Consider the following 13,740-nt stretch of genomic DNA (forward strand, 5'->3'; position numbering starts at 1 on the left):
CAAAATTGAAAATAATTAAAAAAAAATTAATTGTTTCAAATGACATAATTTCAATGAAACTTTTTCGAGAGATAGAATTTCAATGATTTTTTTTTTCATAAGGGAATAATATAATGAAATTTTTCTAAAGATAAAATTTTAATGGCAAAATTTTAACGAAATTGTTTCTAAAGACACAGTGGTAAAGTGGTGGCACAATAAGTGGTCCCTTTCATACGATAGTGAGTCAGTTTTCAATTGGTAACACCATTGCTGGCATTGAGCGAATAAAGCTGCAATTTTTCACCTTAATCAGGGTTTACTAAAGCTGGACGGCATTACAACACAAGCCACTGTTTTCCACCTACACTTGGACTATCTGAGTGGCTCTTTCAGCATTCTCACGGTATGACGCATAGTCATAGTGAGCGTGTAAATGCAAATTAGACAATTTAACAAAATGATGTCAAATAATAAAACATAATTAGTATCTCTGTTGTTGGTGTAGAAGTTGTTGTGGAGGGCACTTGAATATGATGTTAGTCTAGCATTTGACTAAGCGAGTGGTTTCATGAACGCGTACTAAGCGTACATGACGGCCCACAGCCGCATTTAAATTTATATTATTTCACACTTGTTCTGCGAATGCATGTAAACGCCAATACGCGCTGAGCTAAAGAGGAAATCAGCTTCAGTATTTTGCAATAATCATTTGTCTTAAGTGGCGTGGCAGCGGTAATGTTGGCGGTGGACGACGGCGGTAATATTTCCATGTAGGCTTCAGTTGTAAAGTTTCCCAACTTCAGCATCGATGGCGGTTTTGCAATGCCACAAATTCTAGCCTCAGATAAATATAATCAATTTCGATTTTGGGCACAAAATTGGGCTAAGATTGGATTGGTTAGCAAAATTAATTGGCCTCCTAGGTTACTTTATGGGTCCTGAATCAATCAGATCTGCTAGACGATATCGCCTGACATCCCCACTAGTGGGGGATGCTGCTGCTGCCTTGTTGGAGTTAGTCATAACTCAGAGAGTTGGTTTTTTCCTCGAGGCTGCTGGTTTTTTTCCATTCGAAGCCTAAATCTGCACAGGTGTAGATGGTAAAGCTGTCATAATTTTTAACTCTTCATGTAATCGTTTTTTTTAAGGTTTGAGAATTGGTGTGGGTCGATTGTTCAAGAAGTACTTAAGCCACTGCTGCACCAGCACAGTAGAGTGGTATAAGAAATTTAGTTTTGAGTTATTAGATTTTCGACCTAGAATTATGAATGTTATGCGGGAGTTGCAACAAAATGGGATGAGAACAATTTGTGGATGTTTTGTGAAATTTAGTTTTGAGTTATTAGATTTTCGATCTAGAATTATGAATGTTGCCCTGTGAACCTAGCGTTCAGCACCAAGTAATCTAAAACGCATGCCAGCTGAATGCATTGCACATGAGAACTTTTTTCAATAACATCCCAATGTGACTGTAAGCCATAAAATTGACTTAAATGGACGTGTGGAAGTTTTATAATTGTTTTGCGGTACCCTGCCCTTGCGCACTTGTTTTTCAGTTGAGCAGTTAAGCAGAGCCTGAAAAGTGTTGTCGTCGCCTTAATCATCGTCATTACCAACATCATCATCTGGGTTCGTGGTTGGTTTGTCTTTTTCTTTAGCAAATGTTTTAACACCCACTTTTGGCAACTGTTCATATATGGTTTTGCCAAAATAAAACAAACATTTTTATGCATTTGGGGGTCGGAGTATTTAGATTTTGTTGTAGCCGGAGGCCTAATTGCAACCATAATCAATATTAATTGCCGAACATGTTGCAATTGACAGAATGTTTACCAAACAGACAAGTAGGCCCTGAAACATTTGTAAGCGTTACCACATACATATGCTTCTTAAGAGTTTGTTAATATTCACTATTTTATGAAAATCAGAGAAAATGGATGTGAAGAAAATACAAAGACAGAGGAAATAATGAAAACTTAAAAAAATATATTCGCTAGTTAAAGAAGAACATTTAAAAACCCGAAACGAAGTTGGGAGTGGACGAAATATAACCAATATTCCCCATACCCGTAGACATGCACTTGCAATCTTTTGCGGGAAATCTCTAAATAATAAAGTTCTATGGCACAGTCCTACAGCATATTTGCTCAGGCTCCTCTGTACTCTTATTTCGTGTGTTAATGGAATGCTTAGCGGCCTTTGGCAGATGTAGTCTTCCGAAACTCAATACTCCAGGCTTAACCTATTTGACTGACTGTGACTGATTTGTTTAAAATTTGGTACGAGATGTTTTCATGACTTTTATTATCACTGTCAGTGTGGTCTAAGTCAGTTTTCAACCTCATATAGCTCCCATAATAAAGGACCTACCAATTTGACTGATCTCCCGATATGACGTTTATAGCACCTGCAAAGTACAAATCTTATTCCATTTAGCTGAAATTTTACATGTTTCGCCATTATTACTTGGAACCATGCTACCACCCTCCGAGCAGATAACAATTGTATGCATGTCTGGTATTGAAATTTTGGTTGTTAGAATCAGTTTTGAAAAATGTATCATTATTTGTCTCTTGTTCTTACATTCCACCTTCATCCGACATTGAGATTTACTCGACACACGTTGAATCTATTACATCTGCTTTTCAAAAATCCTCTTCAGGTGGCACTTTGATTGTCTTAGACGATTTACCGTCTATTTCTTGAATATGCTCGTCATATTCTAATAGTTTAATACCATTTGTTACTAGTGGTATTTCCAACGATTTCCTCATTTCTGTATTCGAAATTGGACTCTGTCAGATCAATAATGTACATAATTCATTTGGTAAATTACTCGATCTTATATTCGTCAACCATACATCCGACATTTCTTTATCATCTTTCAATCCAATCACTTACCTAGAGGATCGTTTCCATCCTGCCCTAAACATTACTATATCTTTCCCAAAACAAATTCCTGCAAAATGTTTCTCCCCTAGAAAAGAATATTGCTTGCTTAGAACTTATTATACTAATCTCAGATCCCTGCTTTCTGCCACTGATTGGTATAACGTTTTAAGATCTGATACTATAGATGAAAATACATCTAAACTTTACTCTATTCTACAGGTATGCTTTGATAAGTCAGTCCCTCGAATTTTTGTAGATGATAATTCTGGACCACCTTGGAATACAAGAAATTAGTCGAAACTAAAAACTAACAAGAAAAGACTGTTTAAGAAATAAAAAAAATCGGGAACTACACTCGACTTCTCAAACTATTCATTAGAAAGATCAAAGTACAATAGGGAAAACAAGATGGCTCTTCACTTTTACTTGAATAAAATGAAATCTAATTTTTCTACAAATTTGTTAATTCTAAGCGCCGCTTTAGTGGTTCAGTGTCATCGGACACGAATTTAGATATCTCAAATATTTTCGCCAATTTTTTCGTTAATACTTTTTTTGATAACATTACGCACGCGACTTTGAATATCTTTACTTAATTAGCAATTCTATTAACATAGAATTTTCTTTGTTAGATCAAGAAACTGTAGAACAAAACTTAAGATCCATAAAATCTAGCTAGCGTTTCAAAACAGTGTGCTGATCAACTTGCCTATTCTTTATTGATACTGTTTAATAGGTCATTAAAATCTGGATATCTACCGCAGACATGGAAAAATCTTTTTTTATGGCATTGTTTAAATCTGGCAGTTGTAATAATGCCTGTAATTACAGGGGTATCTCCATACTTAGTGCTATTCCCAAGTAAATGGAGAAGATATTGACTGAATCTATTTCTCACCAGGCTTCCATATTGCTCTCTTAATGTCAACGCGGATTCAGGAAATCACGTTCAACTACAAATGTGTTGGAATTTACATGTCTTGTCAAAGATGCTTTCAGGGGCAATAGACAGACTGATACCGTATACACGGATTATCGTAAAGCGTTCGATAAGGTTAATCATACACTTCTGATGATGAAATTAAATTTGTATGGTTTCAGTAATTGGGTGTTAAAATGGCTAAGTTCATATCTGATTGGCCGTACACAAAGTGAGGAATTTGGTAAAGCGATCTCTAAAACCATCATTGTTTTCTCTGGTATTTCCCAAGGTAGCCATCTCGGCCCGATCTTGTTTTGTCTTTTCATTAATGATTTACCGAGCATAATAGAGCATTCTAATATTTTGATGTTTGCCGATGATATGAAAATTTTTAGGTCTTTTAATGACCCAGATGATCAGTATTATCTTCAGTCCGATCTTGATTTTTTTCATAAATCGTGCAAAATTAAGGTTATGCAACTGAATATTTCCAAATGCAAAATAATCCGTTTTTCACGACGAAGTCCTTTTATTACAAATTATTTTATCGTATCCGATGAGCTTGAATCAGTCGATTCATTTAAAGACCTTGGGCTACTTATGGATCCATGTCTAAACTTTCGTAACCATATCTCTAAGGCAGTTAATAAAGCTTACGGTGCCCTTGGATTTATGAAACGTTGAATTTAAAGATACTACTGTGACAAAAAATTTATACACTTCTTCAGTACGTTGCAATCTTGAATACGGATCTATAGTATGGGATCCTTAATATACTCTCCACTCTATTCTGATCGAATCTGTTCAAAAGCAATTCCTTTTTTTTTTGCCTACGAGGACGTGGGTGGGACTGGCAGTCTCTAACTTCATATGAGTTTAAACTAGACCTAAATTGTCAAGCCGGATGGCTATGTCGAATGTTAATTTCGTAATGAACATCATCCATGGAAAAATTGAGTTAGAATTTCTTCTAAGTATAATTTTATTTCCATCACCGAAGGATGGGGATATATTCATTTTGTCATTCCGTTTCCAACACATCGAAATATCCATTTCCGACCCTATAAAGTATATATTCTTGATCAGCGTAAAAATCTAAGACGATCTAGACATGTCCGTCCGTCTGTTTGTTGAAATCAAGCTACAGTTTTTAAAAATGGAGATATTGAGCTGAAACTTTGCACAGATTCCTTTTTTTTCCATAAGCAGGTTAAGTTCGATGATGTGCTATATCGCACTATATCTTCATATAGCCCCCATATAGACCGATCAGCCGATTTGGGGTCTTAGGCTCATAAAAGTCACATATATTATCCGATTTTGATGAAATTTGCGACAGTGAGTTATGCTAGGCCCTTCAACATCCCTCGCCAATTTGGCCCAGATCGGTCCAGATTTGGATACATCTGCCATATAGACCGATCGTCCTATTAAGGGTCTTAGACCCATAAAAGGCGCATTTATTATCCGATTTTGCTAAAACTCAGGACAGTGAGTAGTGTTACCCTATTCGACATCCTTCGTCAATTTGGCCCAGATCGGTTCAGATTTAGATATAGCTGCCATCCGATTTAGTGTCTTAGGCCAATAAAAGCCACATTTATCGTCCGATTTTGCTGAAATTTACGACAATGAGTTGTGTTAGGCTCTTTGACATCTTTCGTCAATTTGGCTCAGATCGGTTCAGATTTAGATATATCTGCCATATACACCGATCCCTCGATTAAGATTTTTGGCCCATAAGAGGCGTATTTATTGTCTGATTTCGCCGAAATTTGGGACAGTGGGATAAGTTAAGCCTTCCGACATTCTTCTGCAATATAGCTCAGATGGGTCCAGATTTGGATATCGCTGCCATATACACCGATCTGTCGACTTAAGCTTTTGGGCCGACACAGTGACTTATGTTGGGCTTTTCGACACCTGTGTCGTATATGGTTCAGATCGATCTATATGTTTGGATATGTCTACCAAAAAGATCAATATTTTGTTCTTCAAATTTAACAATGACTTGTACTTATTAGACCACTCAATATTCGTGCCGAATTTGGTCAAAATCGCACCGTATTGCAATAGAGCTGTTATGGCGACATAAATTATGCATTTTTCACCGAATTATGACGAAATGTTGTTTACATATCTGTCCGAGGTGGTGGGTATCCAAAGTTCGGCCGACGAAGTCCTTTTATTACAAATTATTTTATCGTATCCGATGAGCTTGAATCAGTCGATTCATTTAAAGACCTTGGGCTACTTATGGATCCATGTCTAAACTTTCGTAACCATATCTCTAAGGCAGTTAATAAAGCTTACGGTGCCCTTGGATTTATGAAACGTTGAATTTAAAGATACTACTGTGACAAAAAATTTATACACTTCTTCAGTACGTTGCAATCTTGAATACGGATCTATAGTATGGGATCCTTAATATACTCTCCACTCTATTCTGATCGAATCTGTTCAAAAGCAATTCCTTTTTTTTTTGCCTACGAGGACGTGGGTGGGACTGGCAGTCTCTAACTTCATATGAGTTTAAACTAGACCTAAATTGTCAAGCCGGATGGCTATGTCGAATGTTAATTTCGTAATGAACATCATCCATGGAAAAATTGAGTTAGAATTTCTTCTAAGTATAATTTTATTTCCATCACCGAAGGATGGGGATATATTCATTTTGTCATTCCGTTTCCAACACATCGAAATATCCATTTCCGACCCTATAAAGTATATATTCTTGATCAGCGTAAAAATCTAAGACGATCTAGACATGTCCGTCCGTCTGTTTGTTGAAATCAAGCTACAGTTTTTAAAAATGGAGATATTGAGCTGAAACTTTGCACAGATTCCTTTTTTTTCCATAAGCAGGTTAAGTTCGATGATGTGCTATATCGCACTATATCTTCATATAGCCCCCATATAGACCGATCAGCCGATTTGGGGTCTTAGGCTCATAAAAGTCACATATATTATCCGATTTTGATGAAATTTGCGACAGTGAGTTATGCTAGGCCCTTCAACATCCCTCGCCAATTTGGCCCAGATCGGTCCAGATTTGGATACATCTGCCATATAGACCGATCGTCCTATTAAGGGTCTTAGACCCATAAAAGGCGCATTTATTATCCGATTTTGCTAAAACTCAGGACAGTGAGTAGTGTTACCCTATTCGACATCCTTCGTCAATTTGGCCCAGATCGGTTCAGATTTAGATATAGCTGCCATCCGATTTAGTGTCTTAGGCCAATAAAAGCCACATTTATCATCCGATTTTGCTGAAATTTACGACAATGAGTTGTGTTAGGCTCTTTGACATCTTTCGTCAATTTGGCTCAGATCGGTTCAGATTTAGATATATCTGCCATATACACCGATCCCTCGATTAAGATTTTTGGCCCATAAGAGGCGTATTTATTGTCTGATTTCGCCGAAATTTGGGACAGTGGGATAAGTTAAGCCTTCCGACATTCTTCTGCAATATAGCTCAGATGGGTCCAGATTTGGATATCGCTGCCATATACACCGATCTTTCGACTTAAGCTTTTGGGCCGACACAGTGACTTATGTTGGGCTTTTCGACACCTGTGTCGTATATGGTTCAGATCGATCTATATGTTTGGATATGTCTACCAAAAAGATCAATATTTTGTTCTTCAAATTTAACAATGACTTGTACTTATTAGACCACTCAATATTCGTGCCGAATTTGGTCAAAATCGCACCGTATTGCAATAGAGCTGTTATGGCGACATAAATTATGCATTTTTCACCGAATTATGACGAAATGTTGTTTACATATCTGTCCGAGGTGGTGGGTATCCAAAGTTCGGCCGGGCCAGTTTTGTTTTGACCAACTATGGCCTTGTAGATTGTGTCTTCGACGGTGAAGCTTATATTAGATTTGGTCTGGTCGGTGAGATTTGTATCCTACTCTCTGCAATTATTTCCAAAGTTTAAAAGAAAAATTTAAAAATGTTTACGTTTTAGTTATTGTATGGAATGTGTCCCAAAAGCTTAAAGGAAATCCAAAAAAAAAGAACCCAAGCAACAATTTGATATGCGCTATTCATTGATTTTGACTTTTGTCCCCTTAGCTCAGACATTTCATTTTAATTACCCCCAAACATATGCATAATAATATTAGTAGGCATTCAAAAGATCCATTCATTTATTGAATAGAGTCGATAAAATCCAATGGTTTCTTATCTGATTATAACTATGTCCCTACGTGAAGTGGACAGTTAAAGCTGTCCTGTATTTCAAAAAAGGAAAAGCAAAACTGACTCGTTGCAATGAGAGTTTGTGTGTTATTATTTTTCCACACATAACCATTCATAGCCGCATTTCCAGTGGTTCATAGCCCGATGTGGAGGTTCCTCCAAGATTTCTTGGGCTTTTATTTTAGCTCACTAACAATTGTTTTTAATCTAACATTAAGGCTATCTGCAGTTAAGGATCTCACAATTACTTTTAAGTTCAGCATTCAAACGGGCGAAGGAAATTAAAAAAGAGACATGTCTTGTAAGTCTGCGCAAGTGAAGCGGCCGTTTCCACCCGCTAAAGCAAAATGTACAACGCCAACAATAGTCGCTTTCATCGATGTCTCATTACAAAAGGCTCAACAACTCACATCACATCGCAAGAAAACATGGTTGGTTAAAGTGAAGAAGAAATTTTGTGTCCAAGGGCCTCAACGAGTGTGAGGAAAAGGCTTTAAAATGTAAGAGAAGACTAATAATTCTCCACCTGCCATAGAAAACTTTATGGCGGACAGCATTTCGCATGACCATATTTTCGCCTCTGGTATTAAACGGTTCAGCCGGTAATTCGACGAGGGTTTGAGCATTCGCTGGTTAACTACGATTTTAGAGAGGTAGTGATTCTTTGTGGAGGATCGTTTCCCATTTGCTTAGCACATTTCCTGCATCGTTCTTTTCTATGGAAGGGTAGGACTCAATTAACATAGGAAATAAAATTTCCGATCAATTCAGTATCGAACTAAGATTTAAATAAGCCGAAACACTACTTAACTAAGATTAGAATGAGAATGTTGACGGGGGACTTCCAAGTTTGTTTTTTTCTATCCCTCCAGCAAACGAGCCTTGGAGACTAGGAACCACCTTACACATCCCAGATGAACTTGAAACTGTGGGTGCGCCTCTAGCAACTAGTAAGCCAAGGCTTCAACGAATGACAAATGCTCACAAAGAGCGGGATGGGAACACTCCAAAATTATTTGGCTCAATCTAGACTTGCAGAGGTGTACTACTTGCTCTCATTGGCTAGAACAGAGATCTCAGTGATGGTGTCCTTCATTACAGTTCACTGTCTGATCGTAAACCGTGCTGATGAACTGAAGGTTGCGAGTCACTATTCTGCAGAAACTGTGAGGACGATGAGTAAGAGGAGACTATAAAACATTTGCTGTGTGTGTCCCGCACTGGCTAACAGAAGGAGTTTCACCTTAGGTTCTCATTTTTTGTGGGCTTGTTTGAGCATTGAACATTGTTCACATCAGCTAACTGTTTACTGAATATACGCAAGTATTCGGCTTTTTAAGTGATCTGGATGGTACTGCTACAACGGTAGGAACAAGAAGGCATCTTTCTGTTCCTGTTCCTGTTGTATCACAATAGACGAAAACGTCAAAACGTGTCTGACAGCAGGCTGCTATCAGAAAAGAACATAACCTACATTCATTTAAATGAGGGCAGTGCGATTTTTAGTTAAGTTCCTCCCGAGCCGGAACAGAAAGTACCCCTGACCAAAATCTCTTTGTAGAGAATTTGTACATTGCTAAAGGCCTTACAAATGTCGGTACTATTAGTGATGGGATATCATATACTTTATTACCCTTACACCCAGAGAAAAATAAATATTAAAAGTGCTCCTCTCAGTACCATACGGTATTGATAGTAAAGCAACACCATATGGTACTAAAACAATACCGGATGGTATGGATATAATATAAAATGATTAGTACCGTTTGGTACTAGCCTTATTACCGAACTGGAATTGGTTTAAATACCAATCTGGTATTGGTTTTAGTACCATATCGTTATTGGTGTTGGTACCAAACCGTTATTGATTATTCCAAATATTTTATAATGGCGTCAGTATTTTAAGTACAAAGTGCGATGACGAGAATACAAATATGACGCCGTAAATTCTTAATAGCCTCTTTGCCTGGCATTGAATTGATACCAAATGGTAAATAATATCAGGCGGCATTGGCAAAAGTGTAACATTTCCCGTTCTGATATTACCGGTATTGCAAGAAAACAATAACAGGGAGAGAGAGAGTGAGAGAGAGAGCAATGATACGCGTTCCTCAGTAAGAATAGGAAAGAATCTCTCCGAACTCAATATTTAATACCAAACGAGGTTTCAGACAAGGAGACAGCCAATCGTGTGATCCCTTTAATATCCTGCTGGAGAAGATTATACGAGATGCAGATGAGAATAGATATGGCACACTAATCACAAGAGAACACATGCTACTCGCCTATGGCGACGACATCGAGATCATAGGTCGGTCACCGGAAGTAGTAACTGAAATGATTGAAAGAGAGTCCGTGAAAATAGGTCTGGCAGTAAATGGAGATAAGACGAAATGGATGGTTTCAACTCCCAAAAAGGTTGGAGAAGAAATGGAGAAGGTTGGCAAACACAACTTTGAGACAGTCAGTAACTTTATCTACCTCGGCACCGCCGTAACCGAAACGAATGACACCAGTTTTGAGATTAAGCGAAGAATAATACTGGCAAACAGATGCTACTTTGGACTAAGTAAGCAGTTTAGAAACAAGGCCACCTCTCGACAGACGAAGATAACACTTTACAAGATACTGACACTACCCGTTCTGTTATATGGTTCTGAAGCATGGGTACTTGTGAAAGCAGATAAGACAGTGCTTGGAGTATTTGAGAGAGAGATTCTTCGTGAAATATATGGACCAGTTTGAGTTAACGGAGAATATAGGCGACGTATGAACCACGAGCTGTATGAGCTGTACGACGACGATAGCATAGTTACACGCATCCAAATAGAACGGCTGCGTTGGCTAGGTCATGTTGTCAGAATGGATGAAGAAGCTCCAGCAAAGAAGTCTTGTGAAGGCAAACACGGTGGTACACGCAAACCGGGAAGACCAAAAGCTCGATGGAAAGATCAAGTGGTGGGAGACACCTCGAAACTTGGTGTCAGAGATTTTAGAATGAGCGCAGAAGATCGAGGCGCTTGTAACGCTATTCTACGTTCGGCTAGTGGAACAAATATTCTGTCATAGCCAATTTAGGTAAAGTAAGTAAGTAAAAGAGAGCAATGGAATACATTTTTGATGGTTTTTCTCATGCCTTTAAATGAGCTACCGGTAATCCGGTGCATAAGTACCTAGGATTTTATCGTGTAAAAGTTATTGGAAGGGATGCTTAAAAAAGTTGGTGCTACCAGGTGATGCATTTTTTTGCTGGGATGACTATTTGAAATAATAGCTCGGCAATAGGACGAAATGTTTAAAAATGAATTGTCAGCAATCAATAAAAACTATGATTCCAAAAAAGTGGTTGAAGGAAAATTGCGTTCATATATCCAAAATAACTATAACTATGGCCCTTCATTCAGGCCTTTTTCTTATGGATACATTGGAACTCTTGCCGCAAAGAGAATGTTACTCAAAAATTGCATTGACATGTCGAAAGTAGAGTTTCATTGGCTTTTTAGCGTCTCCATTGGCCACAAACAAAATTGGCAATATTTAAGATTTTAATCAAAAACTAAACCTAACCAAACAAAACTGAACTGAACTGAACAAGGCAACAAAAAGACAAAATTGAGAACACCGCTGCATTTCTATCATGATTGCAAAGACTTGAGAATTTCTCAAAGATATGCGCAATATTTTCTTTTCCTTTGGAGTTATCCGAATTGCCTCTGATACCCTAAAGAGCTGCAAGCAATAACAACTGCAACTGCGGTAGTGATGGTTAATTTGTTGGATTTGTATCAACGTTATTTAGGGGAATTAAGCAAAATCATGTTAAATTGCCTATGACCCATTTCACAATGAAATATCATTATTTTGGAAAAACAAAAAAATAAAATTCTCAGCTAGTTGTCCATACCGCATAGCACATATACTGCATCTAGGGTATCAGCTTTTAAAGCCAATGTCAAGAGACAAGTGCAGCATTCGGCTTTTGTGCTGTGTGCTCCTTTTGCGAATGATATTGGCCAAGCGGTTTGAAATGAAAAGAATTATTGTTTTTTAATTAAAGATTATGGCATGATGATAACACAGCACAAATCCTCCCCCATGTAGCTCTCTCTCTCATCAACGACTCACATGGTGGAGGACAATTGAGATTCTTTGGCCAACACCGAAAGCATTCACATGATCGATCGGAGATGGTAACGAAAACTAAGCCACCCAGACTGACATTACACAGCCCACACAAATTGGCCAAAGACCATAATTAACTCCAAACCGCCTGCAATTGGAATTTGTATGAGGCGGAGTAAAGTAAAGTCAAATGAGCCGCTTTGATATGTAACGGAAACCTTTGGATACCTCAGCTAAGCTCAGTTAATAATCAATGCAAATGTTCAAATGGTCCCCAGCACAATTAAGCGCTCTTTCAAAGTTTACATAGTAGAAACATTGAACTGTCAGCTTAATTTGTTGGCTGCGGCCATTGTTTGTCAATTGGCTCTGTCGATTTTCCGGGTTAATAAAAGTGATCAAGTGCACCGTGCTGAAGGCTCAACTATTTCTTTTCTGTACATTTGATTGTAGTGGTATGTGTTAATTTAATTCATTGCTGGTGCCGAATAAGGCTCTACGTCGAAAGTCTTTGGAGAGTGTTGCCAAAGAGACTGTGGGGCGCAGAAGCCCCACATCCTATTAATTTTTTCCTTTTGGTTCTAATAAGCGAAACGCGAAATATCATGACTATCGGTTAACGATAACACGTTCCGCAACGGCATTCAAAGTAGGAAAAAGTGAATTTTTGGGATTTATAGGAGGACTAGCCGCTGCGCCTTCTTTAACCTTCTAATATCTTTTTAGGGTGGGGACACTTCGCCCCTAATGCTGATATCGAATTCGTGCCATTGTAGCCTATAACGCTGAACGCGTTCGAATCCTGGCGAGAATAACGGACAAAGCAGTGTTTATCCCCTCTTAATCTTGGCCACATTTGCGAGGTACAATGCCAAAGAGATGTCACACTGCGGGACGCCGTTCGGACTCGGCAAAAGAAAAGGTCCCTCATCATAGAGTATAAACTTGAATTGGAAAGCACTCATTGGTGTGTGAGAATTTGCCCCTTCTCGGTTCTTGGTGGTAATGTTCTTCCTTAGGGTAATGTTCTCATTAGGGGAGGGATGGCACCTCAGACATTTCGACTCAAATATGGATATACTGCAAAATACGTGCTGCACTTTAATTTGCAATAATTAATTTGCCATATTGCAATACGAACCGTTTGAAGGGTGTTTTGGGGCTGTGGCGGCCACCGGCACTTTGCACTGAAAATAGATATTAATAATAGGGGTGGCCGCTGGGTACTTGAAAATTTTAAGTTTTAATACCATATTAGTTTTCTGGTCTGTTTTTGGCATAAGGGGGAGGGTCCGCCCCCCTTCCGATACCAACAAATTATGTGGCCTATGTTTCCTTCTAATATGCGAAAATTTCGAGAAAATCGGTTCTGCCGTTTTTCAGTCTATACGGAACAAAAAAACCGAGTCCCATATATCCCTGATTGGCTAATGTGTCTCCCTTATACTTCGAAATGAATTTGCATGCCTGATTCGTTATCTACGCATACTTTTCATTTGATACCCATATTGTCCTTATCGGTCCTCTTTTGATTTTGGGTGGTGTTTTTGGGGTAACGGTGGAGGGTCCGCCCTCTTCCGTTATCAATCAATTATAAAGCCTATT

This window comes from Stomoxys calcitrans, chromosome 1 (genome assembly GCF_963082655.1).
Source record: "Stomoxys calcitrans chromosome 1, idStoCalc2.1, whole genome shotgun sequence".
In the NCBI taxonomy this organism is placed as follows: Eukaryota; Metazoa; Arthropoda; class Insecta; order Diptera; family Muscidae; genus Stomoxys; species Stomoxys calcitrans.